The 18,875-nt window shown below is 28.5% G+C and overlaps 1 long non-coding RNA gene across 2 annotated transcripts in view; it reads right to left on the minus strand.

Annotated features, from left to right (window-relative positions):
* The window catches only part of LOC145256403 (uncharacterized), a 103,372-nt gene extending 93,648 nt beyond the window's left edge, over positions 1-9,724 (minus strand). Inside the window, exon 1 of one of the 2 annotated variants that reach the window (XR_013863986.1) lies at positions 9,585-9,724. This is a non-coding gene — a long non-coding RNA (uncharacterized LOC145256403). Of the gene's footprint in view, positions 1-655; positions 1,967-9,584 lie in introns of those variants that run through there. The other variant, XR_013863985.1, reaches the window with a different exon arrangement.
* Between the last annotated feature and the right edge of the window lie 9,151 nt (positions 9,725-18,875).

Genomic DNA, 18,875 nt, shown 5'->3' on the forward strand with positions numbered 1-18,875 from the left:
CAAAAGTAATGAAACGAATCACAGCTTTTAAATAAATTAAACTTGAATACGATTTTATTTGTAAAGACATTTCAAATAGAATACTTTTTTTCTGGGAGTATCGTTCGATTTGAAAATGTTAAATATTCGATTATCTCAATATGAAATTCATGGGAAGAATTTTAATTGAAAGCGGTTGTGTTAACTTAAATAAAATTTTATAATGAAATTTAAATTGAATAAATATAATCATAAAAAAGAAAGGCATTTAGTTTTCGGGGACAATTATTGGTCATTTCGCCTTCCCCCCCCCCCCTCATTAAAACTGCCGTAATTAAAACCTGTGGTTTTGGGGACGTGAAAAAAATCCCGCGGTTTGGCTTCAAATCGTTTTAAAAGTATTAAAAAACGAACATTGACGGTGTTATTTTATGAAAAAAGAAAAACAATAATTTAGCATTGTTTTGAAATTAAAACAAATATAACAACAGTATGTTTTAACCTTGAAAAAAAAAATTCCTTTAAGAAAAATGTAATTTTAAACTCACGGTCGTTAAAAACGTATCTAGAATTTGGCTATAATGTATATTATTATTGTGTATATTTTGAGCTGCTGTTTTTGTTGCTTGAAAGAAAAGAATAGTAAAAGGAAAAAAAAGTAACGGAAATAAAATACCTGTTTAGTAGTTTGTATTAACAAGCCGACCGATCATTAATGAATGAATGTAGATGAAGAAAAGAATGAATGAATCCGAGAAGTAGTGCGACCGCTCACTGTTTATTGTGATGGTTTGTGCGTATCTCTTTGTTGTTGGTGAGAGAGGGGGGCATTTTACAATAAAAAAGAGATTGAAAAAAAAAAAATAATAATAATAATAAAGGAATATTGAAGTGCAGTTACACTTGTGAACAGGCTCTTTTTAATTGTATGTTTTTTTTGTTTGTTTTTTGTTTAAAACATCGATTCTTCAATTATTTATCTCTTCTGTGTTGGGACAATTTACACAAACCGGTGGAAGAGAAAAAAATCAAAATAATGAACATTTATTATTAAAGAGATGCACTTTTACTTTCCTAAAAAAAAAAAAAATGCAACAATCAATTTTTAAAAAAGTGCTGGTATTAGTGCGGCTATGTATGTTTTCAGCGTCCCAAATTCTCTTTTTAAAAGACGTCATTATTCGATCTGTAGTCTTAGAATTCTATTTAAATTTCATATATAACAAAGTAAAAATATTCATATAGCTTTAATTCATCTATTTTGCATATAGTTTTTACTGAGTTTTAAAAAATTGGATTCATCGTCCTTTTCTGTGTCTGTGACATAAGAGTTCCCTTTTCTCCCACCGAGTTGTTTTTGTAGATGAAAAAAGAAAAAAAAATACCAAGTTCTCTATTTTTTTTTTTAAAGAATCGATTAAATCTTTATAAATGTTTTATTAATTAATTGCAATGCCATTTTAAATAATAATCGTTTATTTATTTATTTTTAATTGGGACGTTTAAAACATACAAATGGTTACGCTGCTATTTAATTTGTTTTTAGTTGAAACAAACAAAAAAACAAACAAATGAATATTAATAATTACTGGAAGAATTTAAAAAAAAGGGGGGGTTGTTTCTTGGGTTTGAGTTTATCTTAATTCTTTCTCTGTGCTGTTTACTTAGCGATTTACAAACTTAGGTTCACTGGAAAAAATCAAAATAAAGAATGGTTCTTTCTTTACTAAAACGTTGGCACTTCAGGAAAATAATACTAGTTATTTCAATGTCCGACTCTTGTTTATAAATTGTATTTACTTTCGAATCGATAGTTTAAAGGTTCCAAAACCACTTTGGTATTTCCTACGGACAAATGTAAACATTATGTCGGACAGGTTTGGGGTTAGTTTAAAAAAATTTTAATGTTGGTGCCAATTAATTGTTTAAATTTTAAAAATGTGATTTTGAAACAATTGATAAACTTTATTTCTAGCTAAAATTAAAGTTTATAATCAAAAAGTCAAGTATTATGGTTCTTTTGTGCTCGTAAACGAATTATAAATATCAAATATATGGGGAAGAAGTACTGTTAAAAAATAACTCAATAATTATTATTGTAAACCTATATTTACTTTTATTTTTGTTGCAGAAATAAAAACTCCGTTCAAAAAACAGAAAATTATTTTTAGTGAAAAGAAAAACAATGTGAAAAAAATAAAATAAAATTACACACAAATTATATAGGATTTTACTTAAGTTAAAAACTATAAATATCGATTATTCTTAGTAAGTCTTGATTTAACAAGTGTAAAAATTCCTGTATTATGAATCTTTATTAAAAAAATAATTTTAATTTTGTTTTCCTACCAGTGGAAATCGGAGATGGAAAGGGTCAATTGTACAATAGGCTTCGTTGGAATATCTTGTTTATTTCGCTTGTTATTCGAACAACAGTTAGATAAAATCGATTCATCACACTATGAAGGAGTGTGTTTTCTCCTGAAATAAAATTTGATTTTTTTTCTTCTTTTTTTTTAACTTTTTAACGCATATAAAAATTAGTTTTCATTACAAATGTCTAACCTATTAATTCATTGTTAAATTATCAACGAGTTTGTTTTTGTTTTCTTTTTCTTGTTTGTTTTTCTTTTCTTTTTCAACGTTTATCGTTTGTACTAAAATGTTTGTTTTGTGTATAACATTTTTAAACTGTAAAAATATATTCGATTAATTTTTTTTATAATAAATAAACTATGGCCGGAAGCGATTAAAACATTCGATTTCGATTCAACATTTTAAAAAAGAAATAGAATTTTATTTCAGGATAAGAAATTTGAGACTCAAAATTAGTTTTTCTGAAGTGTGAGCAAAAAACAATAGTACACCAATAGTGGTGTAGGTACAATAGTACACCACTACACCAGTGGTGTACTATTGTACCTACACTACTAACACCAGTCCAACGAACGTCACAGATTTAAACTCCCCCACCTCCTCACACCACCACGGCGTTAAGTTAATATTTAATTACCATAACTTCTGTGTCATTTAAAACAAGAATTAGTAATCATTTTAGTATTTTTTTACGATCTCCCCCAGCGTAGTATAAACACTCCCAATCTCCCCATATTAAGAACGGTTTTCGAGATAGGGAGGGGGGTATTTATTCCGAAAGCCGTTCTTAACATGGGAGGTTGAAAGTGTTTATACTACGCTGGGTCCCAGCGTCGCTGGGGCACGTCGTAAAAAAATATCATTTTTTTTTTATTTTACCGTACGAAAATAATGAAAATGCGCGACAAAAATCGTGACTACATTATCGACGCCTTAAAACAACGTTCTTGTGTAGTGATGATTTCGAAAACGTAAACATTGTTTAGGCTTTCGAAATTCAATATAACCTCAAGCTGATTATAATAAAAACAAAATGGTGTTTCTACAGAATTTGAATCGAATCTACTTTTATCAAAATAAACCTAAAACTTAGGTTAATTCAGGTTAGTTTCGAGTAAAAAAAAAAATAAATAAATAAAAATTCGATTCAAATTCAGTAAAACGACAATTATTATCATATATAGGCATTTAAAACTGAAAATTCATTATGTTATTGATATACAATTGTGAGATGACTGACCCATTTTTATGATTTCAGATTCAAATGAACAGCTACAGTAGGAATTGGAATACACCCTACTAAAGCCTGATTGTCACAGCTGGTGAATTTCAAAAATGCAATCTGGACGTGAGGACACTTTAGAAGAACGATATGCAATAAAATTCTGTTTTAAAGTTGGAAAAAAAAAATGCCACAGAAATGTATGGAATGATTCAGACTGTTTTGTACCATATCTTGCATGAATCGAGCATCAGTTTTTGAGTGGCATAAGAGATTTAAGAAAGGCATAGTCTGTGAGGAATGATGAGAGGTGTGGGAGGAGTCAGAAAGTCAGAACACCAGAGTCGATCGGTCAAATAAAGATCTACTGCTATGACCCAGAGACAGTTGCCAGTGGAAGCACGCTGGTTCTTGCAGACCCAAGAAGGTCAGACTGGGCAAACTAATGAGGTTTTCAAGGTGTTGGGAAGCATTTCTGTTTTATGCATCGATTGAAAAGTTTTTCAAGAATTAGTGTTAGTTCCAGTTGCAGCTTTTTTTAGTACTATAACTGGAATATTGTCAGGACCAGTTACTTTGTTGGCATCAAGGTTCTTGATGAGTGTGGCAATATCACAAACAGATATATGAATGTTGCTCAGACCATTTTTGGTTTTTTGGGAGGTAGATGGCCTTGATCTCATAGGGTTGAGTTTGCTGCAAAGTTCTTGGCAAAGAGTTTGACTTTGTACGATGCTTATGAGATTACCTTAGGTTTGTTGATGGTAAAGATAGAGGACACACGTGTTCAGGACTTTGTTATTCGCCAAAACTCATGGGAACCAAGCCTGTGTTCCTCTACTTTGGACTTGATGAACTGAGTATATGACCCTCTTTCGTCTTCTATAATCCTGTCGCTGTGATTTCTGGCAGTTCTAAAAGTAATTTTAATTGCAAAACATCAAAAAAAATTATGTTTAAAGCAATTGAAGTAGTGGTTTCTGTTTGCAATAGCGGCAACACATTCGGGAGTTTACCATGGCTGGCTGTTCGGTTTCTGTTGGAATTTTTTGGAGAGAATGTGACTTTATTCTGTTTAGTCAGATGCTTTGTTAGACGCATTTTGTTCTTTTAAAACATAGAGCATAGGGGTAGTTCGGTTTTAAATGTTTGGAAACCGTTTCAGTCAGCTATCGAGTATCGGTACACTGTTCAATAAAGAGGAATATTTGAGGTTTTGTAAAACTTTTTTTTTATCTTTATTGAGACAACCAAGTCATCAGAAGATGTTAGAAAAAGATCTAAAATACTTGCAAATTGTTCATCAGCATCAGGTTCGTTAACAATTAGGTCATAAGAGAGGGAGCATAACAAAATCCCCCTTCGTCATCCATTTTAAGTGAACTAGCCATTCAACATTGTGAACATTAAAATCTTCACAGACGTGAATGTTGGTTGAGGGATGAGCAGACAGAGTATGACCAATTTGCTTAGCGAGACTCTCAAATATAGCCACTCCATCTTTGTGAGAATGGTAGAGAGAAAATATAAATACTCTTCTGTGAATAAGCACTACTCTAAATGTAGCCATATCTGCCGTCTACTTTTGGAGATGTCCATGTTACAGGGAAAGGTATCCTTGATGTAGGCACTTATTCAACGCGCTAGTGCATTTTGTGAACCGGATGTCTAGACGTCCGCTCATGTTTTCCCGGCACTTGACCACCTAATTATACTGACCGTCGCCGAGCAAATCTTAAAAATGCTAGGAAACAGAAGATATGAACATTCATCGGATACGAATTAAAATTTTAAAATATACAAAAAAAAAAAAAAAATTATACGAACGTGAGACGGGCCTTAAAGTAAAAAAATAATACCCCTATGTTACCGTGCTATTTTTTTTTTAAATAATATTTCCAAGTTAAATTCAAGTTTTACGATATCTTTTTTCGGTACTTGTGCACTAGCAGTGTCAGAAATTTCGTGAAAATAGTGAATAATTCCACCCCATCTAAGATTTTTATATTGTATTCGCAGTTTCGTGTTAAGGGTGTCAAAAATTCCTACAAAAATTCTGATACTGCTACCTCATCTTTCCAAGCTTATAACTCCTCGAAAAATGTAATTCAAGCCCTAATTTTTTTTTCAATTAAAGGAGCAAGGACCAAGGTTTTATTAAAAAAAAAAAAAAAAAAAAAAAAAAAAACAATGTGTTTTTTTTTTAAAAAAAAAGGTTTTAAACTTCGGACTTTACAGGTAAATTTCTAAAAAAGCGATTTTTTTTTTTGTTTTAAATTTGATTATATTATTTATTGACCTTTTCTCTTCAATTTGTGATATATAAAACTCCCCGACATAATTAATTATTTACTTTTTAATAGACATTTCAAAATGAGAGGCGTGAATTATTCGACCCCCTGTCTTTCCAAGCTTATAACTCCTCGAAAAATGTAATTCAAGCCCTAATTATTTTTTCAATTAAAGAAGCAAGGACCAAGGTTTCATTAAAAAAAAAAAAAAAAGACAAAAAAAAACAATGTGTTCTTATAAAATAAGGTTTTAAACTTCGGACTTTACAGGTAAATTTCTAAAAAAGCGAATTTTTTTTTTGTTTTAAATTTGAATATATTATTTATTGACCTTTTCTCTTCAATTTGTGATGTATAAAACTCCCCGACATAAATTAATTATTTACTTTTTAATAGACATTTCAAAATGGGTGACACTTGGGGGGGGGGGCGTGAATTTAAAAAAAAACGTTTGTCTAAAATATTATATTCGGTTTATTGGAAAGAACATAAAATTTCACATTGACCCTGAAAATATCGTAAAAATAGAATCAATAGAAAAATTTTGATAGATTTTTAAAGTTTAAAAATTGAAAAATATTGAGTTCGGAAAATTCATTACTGTTTAAAAAAAAAAAATATTTCTATTACTTTTAAAACAACTGTAATAGTTTATTTTGGAAGTATAATCCATAAAGAAAATAAATAACCCACTTTTAACAGAGAAATTACGAGATTTTTATATTGTATTCGCAGTTTCGTGTTAGGGGTGTCAAAAATTCCTACAAAAATTCTGATACTGCTACTTGTGCACTTTTGTTACCATGCTAAAATAAGAACGTTATTATTTAGAAAGCTATTCTTAACATGGGGAGGGTGTTTTCTAACTATTCTCTACTTTCAGTTTGATAGAAAAGATATCGTAAAACTTGAATTTAACTTGAAAATACTATTTTTCAAAAATAGCGCGGTAACAAAAGTGCATAGGCATCCTTTTTATTACATTGTTAGGTGAAAGTACAGAATAGCTACAACCTCTTTCCCCATGTTAAGAATGGCTTTCTAAATAATAGCATTATTATTTCAGCATGGCAATATAGGTGCATAAGTGCCATTTTTTTTTTTTTTTTTTTTCGCGTGCTTAAAAACTACTTTGGGAAGTGGGGGTATGGTTAGGATTTAGGGTTAGAGTTTGTTCCGTCAATCGGTAACAGTATGATCCGAGCCCACCCGTGGCTACCGGAGTAGCTAAGCTTCGGTTCACCAAGGAGCCAAAGCCCACCCTACATTTTCTTCTTCAAATTATTATTATTGTTATCATTATTGTTGAGGGGGGGGGATATCTCCTGCATCTCATTTCAGATGCTATCAATCTGTTCTGTCGGCAATACTCTACGTCTGTACTAACTTGTCCAGTATATGATGAATTGCCGTGTGTGCAGTGCTGCTGCAGTGGCACTGCTCTCCACGATTAAAAATTAATGACTAAAAAAAAAAATTTTTCTTTCTTTTTCTTCCAATTTATCAAAAGTCGTCTGCTAATTATGTGGCTTTTCATTGAGGAATCGTGTTAGTTGTCGCTTTCTGATATTTTAACATTTGCTCGACAACGCACGGCATAATCCGGCAGTTTACGCCATGTGCCGAGCAAACCCGAGTGTGTGTGGGTGTGTGTGTATATATATATATATATATTATAAGGTAAAATTAAAAGCCAAGAACAATGCGAGATTTTTTTTATATAGAGTAAAATTAAATGCAAACAAAAAAAATAAAGTTCTTTTTTTTTCTTTTTCACACAAATTTTAACTCTAAACAACAGTAATTTTTTTTTTCTGTTGTATTCAATGGTGATATAAATCTCAATATATTTCAGACTTATTAGTCCATTTTCAAGAGAAGACAGCTTTTAATTTTACCTTATAATTTTCTTCAACAATGCTTCAAGCAAACTACAACCTACTTATATATATATATATATATATATATATATATATATATATATATATATATATATATATATATATATATATATATATATATATATATATATTGGACTAAAATTTATTTCTTGGGACCAAATTTGCGCAGAGAAGATAAAAAAAAAACACTTCCTTTCGTTCTTACTGGGAATTGTTATATAGACACGGAAACTAGAACAAACAGTCAGTCAGCCGGTGATTAATTTTTCCATTTTTTTCTTTCTGAACCAATTGCCAAAATGAATAATCGAGATGTAAAAAGTAACATAACCGTGGATAAGTAACGCGAATAGTTAACAGATGTTACATATTTTATTTTTTTATTCTTCTATCTTCTATTCATGTGTATCCAGGCTAGTATAATACAAAAAAAAAAAAAAAAATGATATAAAATAAACTTTTTTACACACGCACAAAAAATCAACAGAAAACAACTAATCGATAATTTAAAAATAATGAATTATAGAAAATAAAAAATAGATAAATGGATTAAAAATTTGGATTAAAAGTTCAATTTTATAAAGATTAAAATGTAAATTAAAATTTCAGTTAAGAATCGATTTTATCTGTACGAATACCAAGTACAACGTGCGAAACTTTTCAACTATCCCTATAGTACAATTATTTTGTCTGCTAGTACTAAAACTAGTTTTCGCGCGCAAAAAATATAATAGCTTTTTTCAAGAGAAAAAAAAAGAAAAGTACACTTGAATAATTGCTATGTTAAGCAACTATTTTATACCATCAAGAATTGATGTATATTATAGCTAATAAGCTATAATAAACATCCAATAAACATCGATTCTTTTTCGTAGCGTGATTTAACAAATGGGAAAAAAAAATAAAGAATATTTTAAAATCCTTTGGCGTGTGTTTAAAGTGTAGAATCTGTTCGGAAGAGATCTTCCTAGACTGTGGCAATTATTATTATTATCATTATTATTATTATTATTATTATTATTATTATTATTTAATAGAGTGGCCTTTTTAGGGGAACTATAGATATTCCTCACATTAAAAACCACCTAATATTGCTCTCGAATAAATGAGAACAAACACACAACAATAAATAAGAAATGTTTTATTATTCTATCCATATGCGGTAATGGTCGAAACGATTTAAAATGATTTTGAAGCCTTCAAACTGCCAATTTAAATTTAATTTTTGGATAGAATTCAAATGTATAGTTAAAAGTCTAGTATTAAGGTTCACTAGTGCTGCTAGAGACCAAATAAAAATTAAGATTTTATTATTAATGAAGTGTTATTCTTTGATTCCACAGGTATTGTTTTGTTGAATTTGTTCTTCAGCTTTCCGATAAAGAATTGCTGTTGTTGATTTCAGTTTCATATTCGCAGACTGAAACATCTGTCTGGTTGATTTAATTTTAAATATTTTCCCTTTCATTTAAAAAAAAAAAAGTCTTTTTTTGTTCTCTTAATAAATGAGAATTTGGTAACCTTGACATATCAAATTTCCGTTTTTACATATACCTGAGTCAGGAGTCTATTTTCGTTTCCCTACCGCTGTGTGTCAAGATTACCTCATTTATGCACTTTGTGTTGTTTGCGGCTTAGGTTGATTGTTTACATTTTTATTTTTTCAGAAAACAGTTAAAAAATTAAAACAAAAAAAAACAGGAGCAGCCACTTCTGTGTTCTTTGCATTATTCAAATTATAAATATGGGATAGTTTAACTTCTGTTCGAAGTATTTATGCAATGTTACGAGGAGGTGGCGGGGAAGGGGTCTTACCTGTACATTTAAGTATTGGCCGTATCGTCGAGGACGACACAAAAATAGTCTCGTTCCCTCCCCTTTCCTCGCTGTTTCTTTGTAACCACACGCACGAGCGCGCTAGGTGCGTGATTCGCAAAATCAAGGGCGAAAACTCTAAAAGCCAACGAGCTCTTTAATAATAAAAAAGACGAACCATTCAATAATAAGTGTTTGCTTTTTAAAACAAAAGCCTCTAAGCTCGTCGTTGCTTGTTTTCTACCGGTATAACAATAATGGTATTCGCTCTAATATTTCTACTGATAATAATAAAATTCATCTAACTATAATGAGGAAATATTTTTAGGGTAGGTCTAAAATAATTCGACACACTTGGAAGCTTTACGTGCAAGGAGATCCCTCGAAATACTTCAACCCAATCGCAAACATTGATTTGATAAATGCAATATGCGCAAATATAGATTACATTACTGAAGTTATGGATTTAAAATGTTTCAAATTTATGAGATTAAATTTAATTGGGATTAGTTTTTTAAATAGCAAAAGTTTCTCAAATTCCAGGATATTTTATATAATTGTGTTTTGTTTTTTTTTGTTTTGTTTTTTCCTATTTATGATGTGAGGTAAGAAATAAATTACCATAGAAATAAATATTACACTTCTGTGTGAGGAATTTTTCCCTTGAAAGTTCAATTCTTGCACATGAGACTATAAATATATTCTTAAAAGGAAATCACAGTAACTGAAACAGCATGGCAGCTATTAGAGAGAAGAAGCAATTCTACTTGAGCAAATGATAAAGAATTATGTACATCAGGAAATGGTATAGAAATAGAATGAGCAGATGGGTTTGGAAGTGCATCATTTCACTAGAACTTATCTAAAGAAAGGTGGCAATGCTCGTGTCGGTTGTGATTGACATTCCCTTTAACTCCACCTTCGAAACAATTAGATATGTAGGGGTGTAGAAGTTTAAGTAAAATTAAATTTCTTTTCCCCAAACAAAATTAAAAAAAAAGGAATGAAACAAAACGACACCTCCTTCTGATTTAAATGCACCATATTTATTTTTAACAAAAACAATAAGGTGATTAAACAAAGGTCCAATTGGTGAAAATTCTTTCGAAGTCATTATAATTAAAATGTTAGGTGAAAGTCCTTCGTGGAATTAATGAGTTTAGAAGGTTAAAGTCCTGTGTGAAAATGTGACGTCACTGTCTTGAGGAGCGATACTGCTCTCCATTGGGAGGTTAAGATCCCCTAAAATTCTGAGTAAGATCGGGTAAATATGCTGAGATTGTCCGTTAAATGTTAATTGAATCCTGGACAGCCACAAGTGACCACTAAAAAGGGACGAGTTATTGTGTTTGATAAAAATATAGACAGATATTCTATTGTTTGGGACAATGACAGAAACAGATATTTTTTATTTGTTTAAAACAATGATAGGAAATGTCAGAATAAGGAACGATGACATTGTCTGGCCTGAAAAACCCTGGCTCAGACATTCTGGGTTTCTGAATAGAGAATTGACAAAGTTTGACCTTTGGGGTCATGTAAACGTGCAGTTGAGTCTTGGTCCCAGAATCGCACGTTACGAATGACCGATGAAATGCACACACGCAAAGAAGTCGGGTATTCCCCGTTTGACATGGCTGGCCCTGATTGGGTCAGTGGATCGCCAGACCCAACCCGTGACCTTAGTATAAGAGCACAGGTTGGAAGAGACAGATTGAGCCAAATCTCGAGAAAGACACACGCTCCAAGAACGCCCCAGACCCCCCTCCATTCATCCTGACCGTCATCCATAGAACGAAGGAGAAGATTTTGTGAGAACTTTCATGTTTTGGTGAACTGTCGGTGTACATATGTAAAAACCTGTAACCATTGTGAAATTCACTTTTCGTAGTTAGAAAAATTGACTCTGTCATGAGAAGCGTTATTTTTGCTTTTCAGCAGAAATCAACACAGAGCTGAGATGCTGAGTCTTTTATGTGAAGATCTCCTGGTAGAGACGATCACGAGCCACAGTTTTTGATGAGCTTAGAGCCAGTTGCTAAACTGAGTGGAAGATCCTGTCACAAAAATAATGAGATTATTTTAAAGTTTGTGTTTATCTGGCGAAGTTGCCCTTATTTAAAAAGTCTCATGAGGAAAGTAATTCATGAAGAAAGTGATTTGTTGTTATTAATTTAGAAAATGCGCAGAATTAATGCGTGTGTGCATAAGTGATTTTTGAGTGTTTTGAGTGTTTGCGTGGTGTGTGTATCATGGTGTTGACGGTGTTGGCATGTTCTTGTGTCATCGAAGCGAGAAGAAAGGAAAAAAGCTGAATTCTCACTGTAGAAGACTGTTTGATGCGTTTTATACATTTTGGGCCGACTCCAAAACACGATTGCTCCTGCTGATATTTTGGCTTTTGGAAAAGCGTTAAAAAGACAATCTTCTTAATTTTTTCATTGGTTACTTGTGTCACATGATGCTGTCTTCAACTACGTCTGCCAAAAACATGTTTATTTTACTTTTGCTGTTTTAAGAAAAGTGTGTGGGCATATTTGAAATTGTGCGGTTGCTGGCAAGACTTATTTTTTGTGCAAAATGCGTGGGGAAAATTGAAATGAATAAAAGTTTGTTTATTTGTGCGTGAGCGTGTGTGTGTGTGTGTGTGTGTGTGTGTGTGTGTGTGCGTGTGTGTGTGTGTGTGTGTGTGTGTGTGTGTGTGTGTGTGTGTGTGTGTGTGTGTGTGTGTGTGACTGCACAGATATGTTAATCCAATTCATAGGTTTTAAAAAGTACTCAACAACTATTCGACATGGAAGAAATGGTTTTTGCCATCAAACTGCTTTATGAACATTTGTTGAAAATGCAGTTAGGCTGATATTAACCAAAAGTGAGGAACTTGGAAAAAGAATAATGGATATTTTCAAAGTGCTATTTGATTTGTTTGTTTGTTTGTTTTTGTTTTACGGCATATCAACCCTTTTCAAGTTATTTAATGCCGAATCCAGTGATTTTGAAGAACAATTTTTTGATAGAGTACATTTGTTTTTTTTAAGTCAGTTTCTATTTGACCCATAGTTGGGACCCTAACAGGTACTACCACTCCGGGTCAGAGTGAAAAGTTAAATGGTGGCTCCATACTCCCCAAAGCCCACAAGCTGGGGTCTCACCATCGGATATAGTTTAAGGTCATATCTAGGACCGTGATATTTGAGGTCAAGTATTGCCAAAAGGAAGGTTGAAAGTGGGGGGGGATTGGCAACTGTCTTCGAGGGCTTCTGTCACTAAGCAGCCAAGCAATCAACCGATAGTTTAGTGGTATAAGGAAATAGTTGGAAAGGGATAAGAAGCGAGTTTACATGGATTTGCATAGACTGACTCATGTGACTTTTGAAGGAACAGAGATTGGGTTAGCTGTTGGCCAATCCAGAAGAATGTTAAAAGGGCAAGGGAAAAAACTACTGACTAGTTAGTGAGTGTGTTATCAATTAGAAGATCTGTTTTGTACTAGAATTGTCCATATAGACCGATGGCCTACTAATTACAAGCGTTGATTAACAGTCTTCTAAGGTTTAAAAATTCAATCCTAACTACTTATTAAGAATGATGTAACACATCATGGCTGACAGAAGGAGAACAATTTACCCCATAGCCTAAATGAAGGGTTCAGTTTGATAAGTTCATAAGTTTGACATAAAGATTCACAAGTTGAACTAGAAGATTTTCAAATTCAGAAAAATGCACCTTAAAAAGTTCAGATGTTACATTGGCCAAAATATAAAACTAACAACAAGAATAGTTCCAATGCTTAAAATTCTACAAATATAACTAAAGTTAACAAATTAAAAAATTTATGACCTACATTATAGAATCTGAAAAAAAATCGCAAAATTTACGCATATTTGAGGATCTTAAAATGGATTTGGTGTTGAGGTAAAGGGATGGCCAATCTAGCATTGCCATTTCAGATTAGCCATTTTGGCTTGGCGAATTTGGCATAGCCAATTCAGCAAGAGTGGAGGGATTATTCAGTATCAAATTAGCACTTCATTTTTTTATATTTTTAAAAGTAATTCAGTAAACGAATATATTTTTCTTTGAATAAAATTGAAATAAAAATTTTTAAAAGAAAACAAAATTTAAAAATAAGCAACACATAAACAAACAAAACTGAGTCATTAACAACGAGATTATATTTTATAAAAATATAATACAATTGTTTTCCTTGATTTAAATAATTTTTAAATATTTTAAAGCTTTTAATCCTTGAAAAACTGATCATAAAATAATTAATCGAAAAGAATTTTACAAAAAAATGATTTTTCCTTTAAAAAACAGTTAAAGTTATAAAAACATTAAAAACTTCAAATTGAAACTTCATATTTCAAAACTTCATATTTAAAACAAAACACAAAAACAGACCATATTCAGTCGTCAACAACAAGATTATATTTTCATATTGGTTTTCATATTTTCATATTTGTTTTCTTAAATAAAAAAGTACTTAAAAATAACCGTATTTATTTGAAATAACACAAACACAGAAAAAATTCATTCGTGAACAACGAGATTATTTTTCATATTGTTTTTCATATTTTAATATTGTTTCATTGAGATTAATTTTCATATTGTTTTTCTTATTTTCATATTGTTTTATTGAGATTATTTTTCATATTGTTTTTCATATTTTCATATTGTTTCATTGAGATCAATTTTCATATTGTTTTTCTTATTTTCATATTGTTTCATTGAGATTAATTTTCATATTGTTTTTCTTATTTTCATATTGTTTTATTGAGATTATTTTTCATATTGTTTTTCATATTTTCATATTGTTTTATTGAGATTATTTTTCATATTGTTTTTCATATTTTAATATTGTTTCATTGAGATAAATTCTCATATTGTTTTTGATATTTTCATATTGTTTTATTGAGATTATTTTTCATATTGTTTTTCTTATTTTCATATTGTTTCATTGAGATTATTTTTCATATTGTTTTTCTTATTTTCATATTGTTTCATTGAGATTATTTTTCATATTGTTTTTCATATTTTCATATTATTTTATTAAGATTATTTTTCATATTGTTTTTCATATTTTAATATTGTTTTATTGAGATTATTTTTCATATTGTTTTATTGAGATTATTTTTCATATTGTTTTTGATATTTTAATATTGTTTTATTGAGATTATTTTTCATATTGTTTTTGATATTTTCATATTGTTTTATCGAGATTATTTTTCATATTGTTTTTCTTATTTTCATATTGTTTTATTGAGATTATTTTTCATATTGTTTTTGATATTTTAATATTGTTTTATTGAGATTATTTTTCATATTGTTTTTGATATTTTCATATTGTTTTATCGAGATTATTTTTCATATTGTTTTTCATATTTTAATATTGTTTTATTGAGATTATTTTTCATATTGTTTTTCATATTGTTTTATTGAGATTATTTTTCATATTGTTTTTGATATTTTAATATTGTTTTATTGAGATTATTTTTCATATTGTTTTTGATATTTTCATATTGTTTTATCGAGATTATTTTTCATATTGTTTTTCTTATTTTCATATTGTTTTATTGAGATTATTTTTCATATTGTTTTTCATATTTTAATATTGTTTTATTGAGATTATTTTTAATATTGTTTTTCATATTTTAATATTGTTTTATTGAGATTATTTTTCATATTGTTTTTCATATTTTCATATTGTTTTTGATATTTTCATATTATTTTTCATATTTTAATATTGTTTTATTGAGATTATTTTTCATATTGTTTTTCTTATTTTCATATTGTTTTATTGAGATTATTTTTCATATTGTTTTTCTTATTTTCATATTGTTTTATTGAGATTATTTTTCATATTATTTTTCATATTGTTTTATTGAGATTATTTTTCATATTATTTTTCATATTTTAATATTGTTTTATTGAGATTATTTTTCATATTATTTTTCATATTTTAATATTGTTTTATTGAGATTATTTTTCATATTGTTTTTCTTATTTTAATATTGTTTTATTGAGATTATTTTTCATATTATTTTTCATATTGTTTTATTGAAATTATTTATCATATTGTTTTTCATATTGTTTTATTGAGATTATTTTTCATATTGTTTTTGATATTTTCATATTGTTTTATTGAGATTATTTTTCATATTGTTTTTGATATTTTAATATTGTTTTATTGAGATTATTTTTCATATTGTTTTTTATATTATCATATTGTTTTATTGAGATTATTTTTTCATATTGTTTTTTTATATTATCATATTGTTTTATTGAGATTATTTTTCATATTGTTTTTCATATTTTCATATTGTTTTATTGAGATTATTTTTCATATTGTTTTTCTTATTTTCATATTGTTTTATTGATATTATTTTTCATATTGTTTTTCATATTTTAATATTGTTTCATTGAGATTATTTTTCATATTGTTTTTCATATTTTCATATTGTTTTATTGAGATTATTTTTCATATTGTTGTTCTTAATTAAAAAATAAACCTAAAAATATTTTTTAAGTTTTTGATCCTTAAATTAATTATAAAATAATTAACCAAAAAGAGTTATGCAAAAACATGATTTTTTTCCTTAAAAACAGTTAATATGATATATTTTCATATTGTTTTTCTTATTTTTTTTTAAAACAGTTTGTATGATATATTTTCATATTGTTTTTACAATTTCTAATTTTTTTAAAAATAGTAAATATGATATATTTTCATATTGTTTTTCTAATTCTTTAAAAACAGTTATTATGATATATTTTCATATTGTTTTTCTAATTTTTTTAAAAACAGTTATGATATATTTTCATAGTTTTTCTAATTTTTTTAAAAACAGTTAATATGATATATTTTCATATTGTTTTTCTAATTATTTTAAAAACAGTTATTATGATATATTTTCATATTGTTTTTCTAATTTTTTAAAAAATAGTTATTATGATATATTTTCATATTGTTTTTCTATTTTTTTTAAAAACAGTTAATATGATATATTTTCACATTGTTTTTGTAATTTTTTTAAAAACAGTTAATATGATATATTTTCATATTGTTTTTCTAATTTTTTTAAAAACAGTTAATATGATATATTTTCATATTGTTTTTACAATTTTTTTAAAAACAGTTAATATAATACATTTTAACATTGTTTTTCTAATTTTTTTAAAAATAGTTAATATGATATATTTTCATATTGTTTTTCTAATTTTTTTAAAAATAGTTAATATGATATATTTTCATATTGTTTTTACAATTTTTTTAAAAACAGTTAATATAATACATTTTAACATTGTTTTTCTAATTTTTTTAAAAACAGTTAATATGATATATTTTCATATTGTTTTTCTAATTTTTTTAAAAATAGTTAATATGATATATTTTCATATTGTTTTTACAATTTTTTTAAAAACAGTTAATATAATACATTTTAACATTGTTTTTCTAATTTTTTTAAAAATAGTTAATATGATATATTTTCATATTGTTTTTGTAATTTTTTTAAAAATAGTTAATATGATATATTTTCATATTGTTTTTACAATTTTTTTAAAAACAGTTAATATAATACATTTTAACATTGTTTTTCTAATTTTTTTAAAAATAGTTAATATGATATATTTTCATATTGTTTTTCTAATTTTTTTAAAAATAGTTAATATGATATATTTTCATATTGTTTTTACAATTTTTTTAAAAACAGTTAATATAATACATTTTAACATTGTTTTTCTAATTTTTTTAAAAATAGTTAATATGATATATTTTCATATTGTTTTTGTAATTTTTTTAAAAACAGTTATTATGATATATTTTCATATTGTTTTTCTAAATTTTTTAAAAACAGTTATAAAATCTTTATAAAAATGTGACTGGCATTTTCAACGCCAAATTGTCTCTCTACTAAATCGACCCTGGCATTGAATTGGCGGCGCCAAATCAGCTAAGCTTAAACAGCAACGCAGAATTGGCCACGCCGAAACGTCCCATTCCCTAAATGAATATCTATCTTCATTATAATTCAAATTTGGTTTTAATTGACGATCTATTTGACTCCATCTTTAAAACAATTATAGATAGAATGTTTATCCGATCCATAGATTAAAAAACACACAATGTCACTAAGAGTTAGATAAGAAATTCTCTTTATCCTGGCAGTGCTAATTAGGAATTAAAAACAGCTAATAGTCAATCTTTACAAAACCATCCTGTACTGCTAAGTTTGAAGAGTCAACAAAAGAACGTCTTGTTTGTACAACTGGTTTGGCTGCGTAGGCACTATAAGAACTAGTCCAACAAATTGTATTCCTATGCCAAGAAATCTGATTCGTTTGTAGCTCAATTAGTGAATAAGTCTGTCTATTTAATTCAAGAAAAAATATCACATAAAAAATGTGACTGCTAGAGGATTATTGATTTCAATTTCCAAAGTTGTAGAACTAATACTTTTAAATTAGTTACAAACAGAAAAACTGACAAACTGACAGTTGTGTGAAAATTATTATTATATACATTTTTTTTCTCTCATGCATTAAGAAAGATATTTATTCATCATGCAATGGACTAATGTGGAAAGGAGCAAACAGAAAACTAATCAACCTAACGGATAAAATTTATAAAGGGTCGAGAGAGTTATAACATTGACTATCTAGCAGATTTTCTCAACCTTGTCAATGAGTGGCAGCGTGGAATGTGTACATATGTAAGCCAAGAGTCAAGGACTGAATTTGTTTTTATTTTTAACTGAGTAATGTTTTTTGTATTTCTAAAAATATGAAAAATAAAAAATGAAGGCAAAAAATTTCGAACTTTATGAGCTGACATATTTGTTGTTGTTGTTGTTGTTGTTGTTGTTGTTGTTGTAGAAAAACAGGCTTAGTTGTAGTAAGAGAACAGTTTCAGTTTACGAATGGATACAATCACAAACTATGCAATTGGTTATGATGAATTTAAATCCAATGAGATCTAATAAGATTGTAATTTCTCATTAGCTATTTAGTCATAGATAATGAGAAATTACAAGATAAAGTTGAGTATCGGTCCTTAACAATTAGTATGACAGAATTTGAGACAGTTTGAAGCCGGTGCCCTTTTTCTGTTGGGCTGGTATGGTTCTATGCAGTCCTAAGGGGGCCACCCTCCTAGGCTTTACCTCCTCAAACTTTGAGAAAAAGGTAAGTTTATTGTTAGTTGCCTCAACCATTCTTACTGGGAATACTGGGCCTACTCAGGCATTTTTGGTAAGCCAGAGTGCACTTTCTTTTGCATGCTGGCTCTTC

This window comes from Euprymna scolopes, chromosome 32, assembly GCF_053919585.1.
Source record: "Euprymna scolopes isolate OS-2025 chromosome 32, ASM5391958v1, whole genome shotgun sequence".
NCBI lineage: Eukaryota > Metazoa > Mollusca > Cephalopoda > Sepiida > Sepiolidae > Euprymna > Euprymna scolopes.